Raw genomic sequence first — 12,306 nt, 5'->3', positions numbered from 1 at the left:
AAGATCTGATGCTGGATGCTTTTGTTATGGGGACACATCGTTATGGGGGAGATCAGGACAGTACTGTAGAGGTTTCTTGGCAGTACCAGATGGCTGCCACTGTTCCCGTTTTATGTTGTGGATGTACAGTGCCGGTGCATGAGAGGAAAATGAGCTAGCTTAATCTGGGGGGAAAGCATTTCAAAAAGGGAAGGGGTCGCTCGAGAGAGGGAGAAAGAAATTCTTCGTCCTGGTAGCTTAGGCTGATTGATGATTAATTAGTGAGGCCAACCAAGCGGATAAGGTGCCCATTTTTTCAATAATGGGCTAGCAAGCACATGATTGTTAAGTTTTTGTTTTATTCCTTGTGAAATCATGTAATGTACTGTAAGAAAAATTGGGAGAGTGGCTCAACCAACTTAGGGTGCAATTTGCAGCACCTGCTAACAGGCACCTAACCTAGTTCATGTAAATTGCCAAATTTTGTAAGGTCGTTCATGCACGAAACATGAGTGTAGCTGCTGGACCCAGCTGCAAACGCATGCAAAGCATTTTGGTTTGCTTCCGAGTATCGTCTACACTACACATTAGTAGCAGGAGCTATATCATACGTGCTACTGCTGGCTATCCACACGAGATCACATCAATGGCATGCCTGCTTGGGGTAGTACTCTAAGTAGGTGTGAGTGCCCCAAAGGCTGCATCGCCTTTAACAACGCCACACCGGCTGCTGATGAACTACTACACCGCTAGCTAGCAAATCAGTCTTCCTCTCTGCCATGGCACACATGAATGTGGGGTTACCATGTCATAACATTGCCTGCCCATGATCAATCACAGACTGATCGCCGGCCGATGGTGGATTAGAACACACGAAAGTAATCTCTCTGGCGCGTGGTTGCTTAGGTTGCAGGTTTAGATCCTGTCGCAGAATGTTTGTCGTTGTGGACAAAACGTAGATACTAGATGACTTGGATCAAGAAAAATATACATACTCACTCCGGTCCATATTAATTGACGCTGCTTAAATACAACTTTGTAGTAGAAGTCCCTGTTACAGTTAGTCGAAAACCTCGTCATGTAAACATTAAGGGTTCTTATCAAGTTCATTTAGTCAAGAAATTCCTTAGCTTCCTCGAATTCTTGACGTACCAAAGTATTGTATTTTTGATGAAATCAAGTGACGTTAAGTTGATATATACAAGAGTTTCCAAACCAGGTCTACACTCCTATATATACATGTCTCCACTCCACACCTGGAAAAACAAGACTTGCACCGATACTAAAGCAATGCCTCAGATTTGCTCATGTTTCCTCTCACCCTTTTCTTCTTCTAAAAGCTAAACACAACCACACAACTAGTACCCAAAAAGAAAAAAGGCGCCTCAACAAAGTTTATTAATCTGGCGCAGCAAGGTGCCAAAGAGGTACCAGAAATGAAATGGTGAGCTAGCTCCTCCTTCCTATGCCTGCCTGCATGGTGCATGTGAGGCCGGCCAAGGACACGCATCAAGTCCAAAAAAGTTAGGAGGGGTTGGTTGAGTTTTGTACTCCAATGGCACCACCTAACCACAAATTTAGTCGTAGGAAAGATGAGCGAGGGCCAACTCTGAGTCAAGAACATGCAAGCAAGTATGTACCAGCAGTTGTTCCTAACAGGAGGAACTACGATCCACGAGGGAATGGTGGATTGGCTTCTCTGACATTGTTGTTCCTAACAGGAGGGCCATGGCCTCGCTTGCAATGCTAATCTCATGGGCCATTTGAAACGAGCGGAATGCTCGCGTCTTCCACCACAAGTGCATGCCACCAATGGTCATACTCCATAATTTATCAAGAAAGACGCGGCTCTATGGGTGGCCTCCGGTGCAAAAAAATTGGGTTTAATCATGCCGCGAGAGTAGTTTTTTTGTATCTTGGGGTGCTGTATCTTCAACAAACTCTATTCTCCTCTTAATTAATATATGAGGCAAGTCTTTTGCCTCCGTTTCAAAAAAAAAAAGTATGTACCAGCAGTTGCTGTCCAATTACTCATCTTCCTTGCTAACCCAGCCAAAGCAGCTAGATATCTCTGCTGGGTGTTGGGTGTGGGCGAAGGGAGCAAGCTATTTCTACAGTGCTAGCCGGCCAGGCCACCAACATGGCCTAACCGCTAACTTGCAAGGCAAAATACAGTACACGATGAAGTTAATGGAGCAGTGATGATGGTGGTCGACCAGGGAAGCAGATCGACGCAGGAAAGCGCTGTGCAAAACCCAGCTAGCTTCACATCCCGTGCAAGGCAGCGTGGTGAGATGATGGGGGGCTCACGTACTCACATGCGTTGCATATGCCATCGATCGAATGGTCTTTCACGCCAGGCCAGCAGTGTAGCTTAGTACGTACTATTAATCAGTTCATCATTCGTTGATGCATGCATGCATGCACGTAGTTTGTTGCTGGGTCATGTATAGTGTGTCCATGCATGGACCATGTATAGTGCGTTGATAGATCGTGTGTGATCTGAATTCTTTTGAAGCGTCGGGGTTTATTGCACGGATTCTTCTACGTTGACGAACCATCATTGGAGTTAAATTTACATGATCCATGCATTTTCTCGACCTACCCACCATGTCGATCTCCAACAGTGCGCGAGCGTGCGACATGTATCGATCTGTTGGACGTACGCCAGCTGATCTATACAATTTGGTGAGGCTGCACTGCACCACGGTGGAGACGGCCACCATCCTGGGTTGAAATTATGGTTCATGCAGGTACAACGGCGTTGCTGTCGATCGACCAACACACGTTAAGATATTAGAGCATCTACAAGGGGCTATGATAAATATGGCCTCTCAAACGTCCGCGGATGCATCCGAACGCGTCCGCGGGTAGTGGCAGGGCACTCCTCAAATCAACACAATTGCATTCGGACATCTTATACTAGATCTTCAAATCCATACAAAAGCATGCAAACTTAAAAATCTACACAACTGCTTCGCCTCCTCCTCCTCCGGATCCGCCACCTTCATCGGCTCCGGCAGCGGCTCTCCCTCCTCCTCCTCCTCCTCCGGCTCCGGCAAGTCCGGAAGCAGCCCAGCAGCGATGCGGGCGGCGCACCTTGCCTGGATCTTATTCGCGGTCTGCCTCCGGTGCTCCGGTGTGAGCATAGCGTACGTGGTGATCAGCCGCCGGACCATGGCGATGCCGGAGAGCATGAGAGAGCCGGGAAGAGGAGGCGGACGAGCTCGGGTGGCAGCGCGGAGAGGAAGGAGGTGGATGGGCTAGGGTTGGGGGATGGCTGGCTTAAATAGCCGGATTTGGCCTCGAGCGGCGAGCCAGAGCGGCGCCACGCGGCGACGGAGGAGGCGTCCGTCGGACCGCCGAGTTTCCGGGTGCTTCCGCGTGGGACCCCATTGTCATTCCTACATGACGGGCATGCCCGGGCACCCCATATCCGCCCCATATTTGGGTTGAACATGAGGGGTGCCGGTCAACCCGGACATTTGAGACATATTCGAGGCGCCCGTCTAAATCAGATTTTCGTGACCGGTCAATGATCGGGCGGGCCGTCCAGACATTTGAGGCTGATTTGGGGCGTCCCGCTGTAGACCCTCTTATACCCACGGGTTTGGTGGATCGATCTCTCTAGTGTCTGTCCGGTCAACACAAGGACAATGAAGCATACTACGTGGCTCCCAGGAAAAGGAACCCGAGAGGAACTCTCCGGCGCCATGCCCAACCGTTACCTCAGGACCGGACCGGACCTCTCTGAAAGATAATAAGCGTTCCTACTCCCTCGAGGGGAGCCGCGTCTCGTATATATTGATGTGTGGCAGAAGCCTTGCCTTGGCATACAAGAGATAAGAAGGAGTTTGAGTAGAACAAAGAATAGGAAGGAGGTTAGGATTACAACGCAACGGATTACAGTAATATTCTCTAACACCCTCCCTTAATCTTAACTATCCTAGATTAAGATTACTCTTGAACTCCTCAAATGGTCTTGCTGGTAATGCCTTTGTAAAGCCGTCTGCTACTTGATCCTTGGAGGGAATAAACCGTATCTCAAGTTTTTTTGCTGCAACTCTTTCTCGCACAAAGTGAAAATCAATTTCGATGTGCTTTGTCCTTGCATGAAATACAGGATTTACAGACAAATATGTTGCTCCCAAGTTATCACACCATAAACATGAGATACGATTCTTCTTGATTTCCAATTCCTCAAGAAGTGATTCAACCCAAATAATTTCAGCAGTTGCATTTGCCAAGGACTTGTATTCAGCTTCTGTACTTGACCGTGACACAGTGGCTTGCTTTCTAGCACTCCAAGAAATAAGATTAGACCCAAAGAATACTGCAAAGCCTCCAGTTGATCTTCTGTCATCACTGCATCCTGCCCAGTCAGCATCAGAGAATGCACTCGCAAGAGAGGAATTAGAACGTTTGAAATGAAGTCCTATTCCCATAATATGTTTCACATATCTTACAATCCTCTTGACAGCTGACCAATGTGCAGAAGTAGGTGCATGTAGATATTGACAAACCTTGTTGACAGCAAATGAGATATCTGGACGGGTGAGAGTTAAATATTGTAATGCTCCCACAGTACTCCTATACCTTCTACTTTCCTCCTCCTGAAGTGGCACACCTTCATATGCTGAAAGTTTTTCTGAGGAAGACAAAGGTGTAGGAACTGGCTTACAATTTTTCATTCCCATGCGAGACAGAAGCTCAATGATATATTTCTCCTGATTTAGCACAATTCCATCTTGAGTTTTCTTAACCTCAATACCTAGGAAGAAATGCAAATCACCTAGATCCTTCAAGGCAAACTCTGAGCTCAAGTCATGCAGAAGTGCATTAGTAGCATTTTGGGAAGAACTTGCAACTATGATATCATCAACATATATAAGCACAAAAATGACTACTCCAGCCTTGTTGTAAATAAACAAAGATGTATCAGCTTTGGAGGCAATGAAACCAAGATATTTCAACTGTAAGCTCAATCTGGAGTACCATGCTCTGGGTGCTTGTTTTAAACCATAGAGTGCTTTGTCAAGCTTGCAAACATAATGCGGTGACTTCTTATCCTCGTAACCAGGTGGTTGTCTCATAAACACTTCCTCTTCTAGAATACCATGCAAGAACGCATTCTGTACATCTAGCTGTCGTAGACTCCAACCCTTGGATACAGCAATGGCTAGCACAAGTCTGATAGTTGCAGCTTTAACAACAGGACTGAAAGTGTCCTCATAATCAATACCATAACGTTGTTTAAAACCCTTTGCAACTAGACGCGCTTTATACCTGTCAATGGAGCCATCTGCCTTCTTTTTAATTCTGTAAACCCATTTGCAATCGATGATGTTTTTACCTTTCTGATTTGGTACAAGATGCCATGTCTTGTTCCTCATAAGTGCAGAGTATTCCTCATCCATTGCCTTCTTCCACTTAGGATCATCAAGTGCACTATTCACTGTTGTTGGTTCTCCTGAAATACACAACATTCCATACGGTATAGTCCCATCTTTTCTTATTTTAGGATTTCGTATACCTTTCTGTAACCGAGTCATAACTCGTGAAGGGGCTGTTGGCTGGACTGATGAAGCTATGTACCTAGGATAGGTGCATGGACCTGTCCTAAGTACCCTACCCAAGGACATCCCTAGAAGAAGTCACCTTTCAATCGACTTGGAGGTATCCCACTCGACAGATTCAAGACACTCGACCACGAAGCAATCACTCGACCAAAGTCCAACCACTCGACTGCCGGGAGATCTAAAGTCACCCTGCACGCAAACGGTCGGTCATTAAGTAGCTTTTATGGTCATCATAGCACTTTATTAGGGGCGTTACCATTAACCCCCAGTCTTAATGTACTTTAAACCTTGCATTACTGAGGGCTGGAGGGGCCTGGCGAACTCTATATAAGCCACCCCCCTCCTCAGTATCAAGGGTTGGCACCCCTGTTATTCATACACATATAATTCAGTCGACCGCCTCCGGGCACCGAGACGTAGGGCTGTTACTTCCTCCGAGAAGGGCCTGGACTCGTAATCCTCGTGTGCTTACAACTCCTCCATAGCTAAGATCTAGCCTCTCCATACATACCCCCCTACATCACTGTCAGAGTCAGAACCACGACAGTTGGCGCCCACCGTGGGGCTAGGAGTCTTAGCGCCTAATTTGAGAAGTTGCGATTTTTCCCGATCTCCTCGATCATGGTTTCGGGCGGAGCTTTGGTGGAGGGCCGCGAGATCCGTCTCGGCGCGCTCACGTTCATCGCTGACGACTCCGCTTGGCTTCAGGAGGCTCCACTCGACGTCGACGCGCTCCCCGTCCGCGGGGCGACGCACTTTCGCGCATGCGTCTGTGGTGTCCTCCTGCGGCAGCCGTCGACCCAGTATTGGTCGGCTCCCGTGGCATCTCCCCGCCCTGTTTCTCGCTGGTGCAAGCGCTCCGGTCGATCGAGGCTTCAGAGGTGGGTGAGGCATGCGGTGGCCCGCCAGTCAGCCACCCCACAAGTCGCGGCAATCGAGCCCGACGAATCCCTCTACGGCCTGTTCGACCTGTCGACTGGCTCCGCAAAGATCGCATCCGAATGCGACAGCAGTGACCCCGCTGCAGAGGTTCTGGTGATCGATGGGCCACACAGTCCTTCCGGTTTCCCCCGCGCTGACGGAGGCGTGGATGGCGGCGACCCGTCGCGTCCTCACGAGGAGTATCTCCCCGAGCCTCTCACGTCGTTGCAGCGGGAGGAGCTTCTCCCCCGGAACATGGATGCACTCCACACTCCTATCGTTGGAGAAACCCCCGAGGCCCGAGCCTTGGAGGACGCGCGCTTGGCTAACTTGGCCGAGTGCACTCGACTGGAGAATCTCCAGTGAATACTCGACGAGCGAGCGCGTCAACGGGCTCCAGAATCCAGTCGACGTCAACTCTTTCCGCCCCCGCAGGTATATCGTACTCCGATTCAGAATTTGGCGGCTGCGGCCCGTATAGCAGAGTCGATTCAGCCCTCCCAGTCAGAGGCTGGCAGAGGCTTGTTGCAAATCAGAGCGTTGCTCCGGGCAGCGGGAGACCAAAATTCCGCTGTTTCTCGGTCACGGAATAGGATCCACAGTCGATCCGTTGCAGCGGATACAGTCCAGTCGGCTCACAGCCCAAGATCGCCTCCGAGGCGTGAGGGAGGTGGAGACCGGCGTGATCAGTACAGAAGGAATGAGCAGTATGATCACCGATTCGATCGTGATGATCGACGTCGAGTGCCAACCCCTCCCCCGAGGAGTGGATCATATGTGCCTCGACAGCAGGTTGACAGACGCCCTCATAGTGTTGGGCGGAGAATTCCAGTCGGCCCCAGGGAACCAGGCTTTGATGCGAGATCCATTCTCGTTCAAGGTTTGGTCGACAGGAATAGAGCTCACCGAGAAGGCCACGATAGAGATGCGCCTACCAGTAGTAGAGTACATGTTTCAGGGCCGGAGTGTTTTAGTCGAGCCATCAGAGCCGCTGTAATTCCTCCCAACTTCAGGTTGGCGACTGGAGTTAGTAAGTTCACCGATGAGTCCAAGCCCGATACTTGGCTCGAAGATTACCGAGTGGCTGTCCAGATTGGCGGTGGGAACGATGAGGTAGCCATGAAGCACCTGCCTCTCATGTTAGAAGGCTCGGCCAGAGCGTGGCTGAATCAGTTAGCACCCAGCAGCATTTACACTTGGGAGGATCTCTCTCGAGTGTTTGTCACCACATTTGAAGGAACATGCAAGCGACCTGCAGGCCTTACGGAATTGCGGTCTTGCGTGCAGAAACTGAATGAAACTCTGAGGGATTACATCCAGAGGTGGATCACATTGCATCACACAGTTGAAAATGTACAGAGAATTATCTGAAGTGGTTGATGATCTGGCAACACCCAATTATCTGAAGTGGTCCCAGACTGCCATCACATTCGACCAGTCTGATCACCCTACGCACATTGCCACCCCTGGGAGGCAAGCTCTGGTGGTCGACCCAGTTGTCGAAGGCACTCGACTGACCAAAGTCCTGATGGATGGAGGCAGCGGTTTGAACATACTGTATGCAGAAACATTGAAAGGGATGGGCATTCCGATGTCCAGGCTCAACACCAGTAACATGAGTTTCCATGGAGTCATTCCTGGGAAGAAAGCCGAGTCACTCGGCCAAATTGCTCTTGATGTGGTTTTCGGTGATTCCAAGAATTACCGCAAGGAAAAGTTGACATTCGAAGTTGTGGATTTCCAAAGTGCTTATCACGCTATTTTGGGCAGGTCAGCTTATGCACGCTTCATGGCTCGACCATGTTATGTGTATCTCAAATTGAAGATGCCTGGTCCTAAAGGTGTGATCACTGTTACAGGCAATCGGAAGAAAGCAGAAGAGTGTTTTCAGAAAGGCTCAAAGATTGCTGACGCTCAAATGGCGGTGGTCGAGCTGCAAGAGTATCAGAAGACTGCAGATCCAAGTGAGTTGCTACGAGCTAAGAAGCCTGCTTCAGAATCAGCTTTTCAGTCGTCCGGTGAAACGAAGGCAGCTCACATTCACCCAACCGATCCAAACGTTGCTCCGACTCACATCTCAACGACGGTCGACTCCAAATAGGAAGAAGCGCTCATCCAGTTCCTCCATAAGAACTGGGACATCTTCGCATGGAAGCCTGATGACATGCCTGGAGTTCCTAGGGGGCTGGCTGAGCACCGGCTACGAGTCGACCCAAAATTTAAACCTGTGAAAGAACATCTTCGACGGTTCGCTGTCCAGAAGAGGAAGGCCATTGGCGAGGAGGTGGCTCGGCTCTTAGCAGCGGAGTTCATCCAAGAAATTTACCACTCCGAGTGGCTCGCCAATGTTGTCATGGTCCCCAAGAAGGATAAGTCACTTCGCATGTGCATTGATTTCAAGCATATCAATCGGGCCTGCCCGAAAGATCATTTTCCTCTCCCCCGCATCGACCAGATAGTCGACTCGACTGCGGGATGTGAGCGTTTGTCTTTCCTAGACGCCTATTCCGGGTACCATCAGATCCGTTTGTACGGGCCTGACGAGATCAAAACAGCTTTCATCACTCCATTCGGGTGCTTCTATTATGTCACCATGCCGTTCGGCCTCAAGAATGCTGGAGCCACGTTCATGAGGATGATTCAGAAGTGTTTTCTCACTCAAATCAGTCGGAATATGGAGGCATACATGGATGATATTGTGGTCAAGTCACGGAAGGGTTCCGACCTGCTGACTGACCTTGCTGAAACCTTTGCCAACCTCAGGAGGTATGATATCAAGCTCAATCCGTCAAAGTGCACGTTCGGAGTTCCAGGTGGGAAGTTACTCGGTTTTCTCGTTTCCGAACGAGGAATCAACGCCAATCCTGAAAAAATTGGTACTATACTCTAGATGAAACGTCCTGTGCGTGTGCATGACGTCCAGAAGCTTACAGGATGCTTGGCCGCTTTAAGTCGATTCATCTCTCGCCTCGGTGAAAAGGCATCGCCTCTTTACCGACTGATGAAGAAGTCTGACAAGTTCGAGTGGACTCCAGAAGCTGATGCAGCGTTTACAGAGCTCAAAGCTCTGCTCTCCACCCAGCCGGTGCTTGCTGCCCCAATCAGCAAGGAGCCTTTGCTGATTTACATTGCAGCCACAGGACAAGTTGTCAGTACAGTACTTACGATCGAGCGGGAAGAAGAAGGAAAGGCCTTCAAAGTTCAGCGCCCAGTATATTATGTTTCTGAAGTTTTGACTCCTTCAAAGCAAAGATATCCTCATTACCAGAAGCTTGTATATGGGATTTATATGACCACGAAGAAGGTTGCACATTACTTCTCTGATCATTCCATTACAGTCGTCAGCGACGCTCCACTATCAGAGATTTTGCACAATAGAGATGCGACTAGTCGAGTGGCCAAATGGGCGATTGAACTTCTTCCCCTAGATATCAAGTTTGAGGCAAAGAAAGCTATCAAGTCCCAAGCAATTGCAGATTTCGTCGCCGAGTGGATCGAACAGCAACTTCCGACTCAAGTTCACTCGGAGCACTGGACCATGTTCTTCAATGGATCTAAGATGCTGAATGGTTCCGGTGCTGGGGTAGTATTGGTTTCCCCCCGAGGAGATAAGCTCAGATATGTTCTCCAGATTCACTTCGATTCATACAATAACGAAGCAGAATATGAAGCACTTTTGTATGGGTTGCGCATGGCCATTTCACTCGGCGTCCGTCGCCTCATGGTCTATGGCAACTCAGACTTGGTGGTTAATCAGGTGATGAAAGAATGGGACGTCAGAAGTCCAGCTATGACTGGTTATTGCAATGCAGTGAGAAAGTTAGAGAAGAAATTCGAGGGGTTAGAGCTTCATCACATTCCCCGACTGAAAAATCAAGCGGCTGATGATTTGGCAAAGATAGGCTCCAAGAGAGAAGCCATCCCCAGCAATGTGTTTTTGGAACACATCCACTCGCCATCAGTCCAAGAAGATCCTTTTACAGATGAAGCCCCACAGCCAAAGAGTACCACAGATCCGACTAAAGTTGAAATTCCGGCAATGGTCGACCTAATCATGGAAGTTTTGGCAATCACCCTTGACTAGATGATACCGTACATCACGTATATCCTGATAAAGGAACTCCCGGAGGACGAAGAAGAGGCTTGACAGATCGTCCATCGATCCAAGGCCTTTACAGTCATAAAGGGACAGTTGTATAGAGAAAGCGCGACTGGAGTCGGTCAGAAGTGTATAACACCAGAAGAAGGTCAGGTAATCCTTGATGATATCCAATCGGGGACCTGTGGTCATCACGCGTCCTCTCGGACCATTGTGGCTAAAGCATACCGAGCGGGATTTTACTGGCCAAGAGCGAATGAAATGGCAAAAGAGATAGTCGAGAAGTGTGAAGGGTGTCAGTTCTACTCCAACATGTTGCACAAGCCTGCATCAGCCTTGAAGACCATTCCACTCGTTTGGCCCTTCGCTGTTTTGGGACTGGACATGGTTGTCCCATTGAGAACAGGCAGGAGCGGTTTCACACATGTGCTTGTGGCAGTCGATAAGTTTACCAAATGATTTGAAGCTAAGCCTATCAAGAATCTTGATGCTTGCACTGCTATCAGTTTTGTCAGAGAGTTAACATTCAGATATGGAGTCCCGCATAGCATCATCACCGACAATGGGTCAAACTTTGATTCAGACAAGTTCAGAGCTTTTTGCGCCTCTCAAGGCACACGAGTCGACTACGCATCGGTCGCCCACCCCCAGTCGAATGGACAAGCAGAAAGGGAAAATGGTCTGATTCTCAAAGGACTAAAGCCTCGGCTGATGCGTGATCTCAAGCACACAGCAGGCGCTTGGGTCGACGAGCTTCCGTCAGTTCTGTGGGGATTGAGGACCACCCCGAATCGGTCGACTGGAAGAACTCCGCTCTTTCTGGTTTACGGAGCGGAAGCAGTCCTGCCGAGTGATCTACTTCACAATGCACCCCGACTCGAGCTTTATACCGAAGATGAAGCAAAACAAGCCTGGCAAGACGCAGTCGACCTCCTGGAAGAAGAAAGAGAAATGGCTATGATCCGATCGACCATTTATCAGCAAGACTTGCGTCGATTCCATGCCAGAAATGTGAAGAGTCGAGCCTTCCAAGAAGGAGATTTGGTCCTCCGAGTGGATCAACAGAAACCACACAAGCTTGCTCCTACTTGGGAAGGTCCCTTCATCGTCACCAGAGTCCTCCACAATGGAGCGTATCACCTTTACAATGTCGATCGCCAGATCGATGAGCCACGAGCTTGGAATGCAGAACTACTCCGCCCCTTTCACACTTGAATTCTCACTCGGATGAGATGTAATAAGAAAAACTTTTGTAGTCTATTTATCAAAGACAAGAGTGTTACAAATTTTCCTATAATTGTTGTTGTTTTTGTTTGCGTGTGAAATCCCCCAGTGGGTGGCTTAGCTGCGAATCCGTTTCGCCTAAGTTTATAAAAAAAACCTATCGAGTGGTGAGCCAGACTCCCACTCGGAGGCTTAGATGCAGCTCAGTGCTCACCTAAGTGTTTAAAAATCCTACCGAGTGGCAGGCCAGACTCCCACTTGGAAGCTTAGCTGCAGCCCAGTGCTTGCCTAAGTGTTTAAAAATCCTACCGAGTGGCGAGCCAGACTCCCACTCGGAGGCTTAGCTGCAGCCCAGTGCTCGCCTAAGTGTTTCAAAATCCTACCGAGTGGCGAGCCAGACTCCCACTCGGAGGCTTAGCTGTAGCCCAGTGCTCGCCTAAGTGTTTAAAAATCCTACCGAGTGGAGAGCAAACCTCCCACTCGGAGGCTTAACTGCAGCCCAGT

The sequence above is a fragment of the Triticum dicoccoides genome, chromosome 3A (assembly GCF_002162155.2).
Source record: "Triticum dicoccoides isolate Atlit2015 ecotype Zavitan chromosome 3A, WEW_v2.0, whole genome shotgun sequence".
Taxonomy (NCBI): domain Eukaryota; kingdom Viridiplantae; phylum Streptophyta; class Magnoliopsida; order Poales; family Poaceae; genus Triticum; species Triticum dicoccoides.
Note: the sequence above shows the minus strand (reverse complement) of the source record.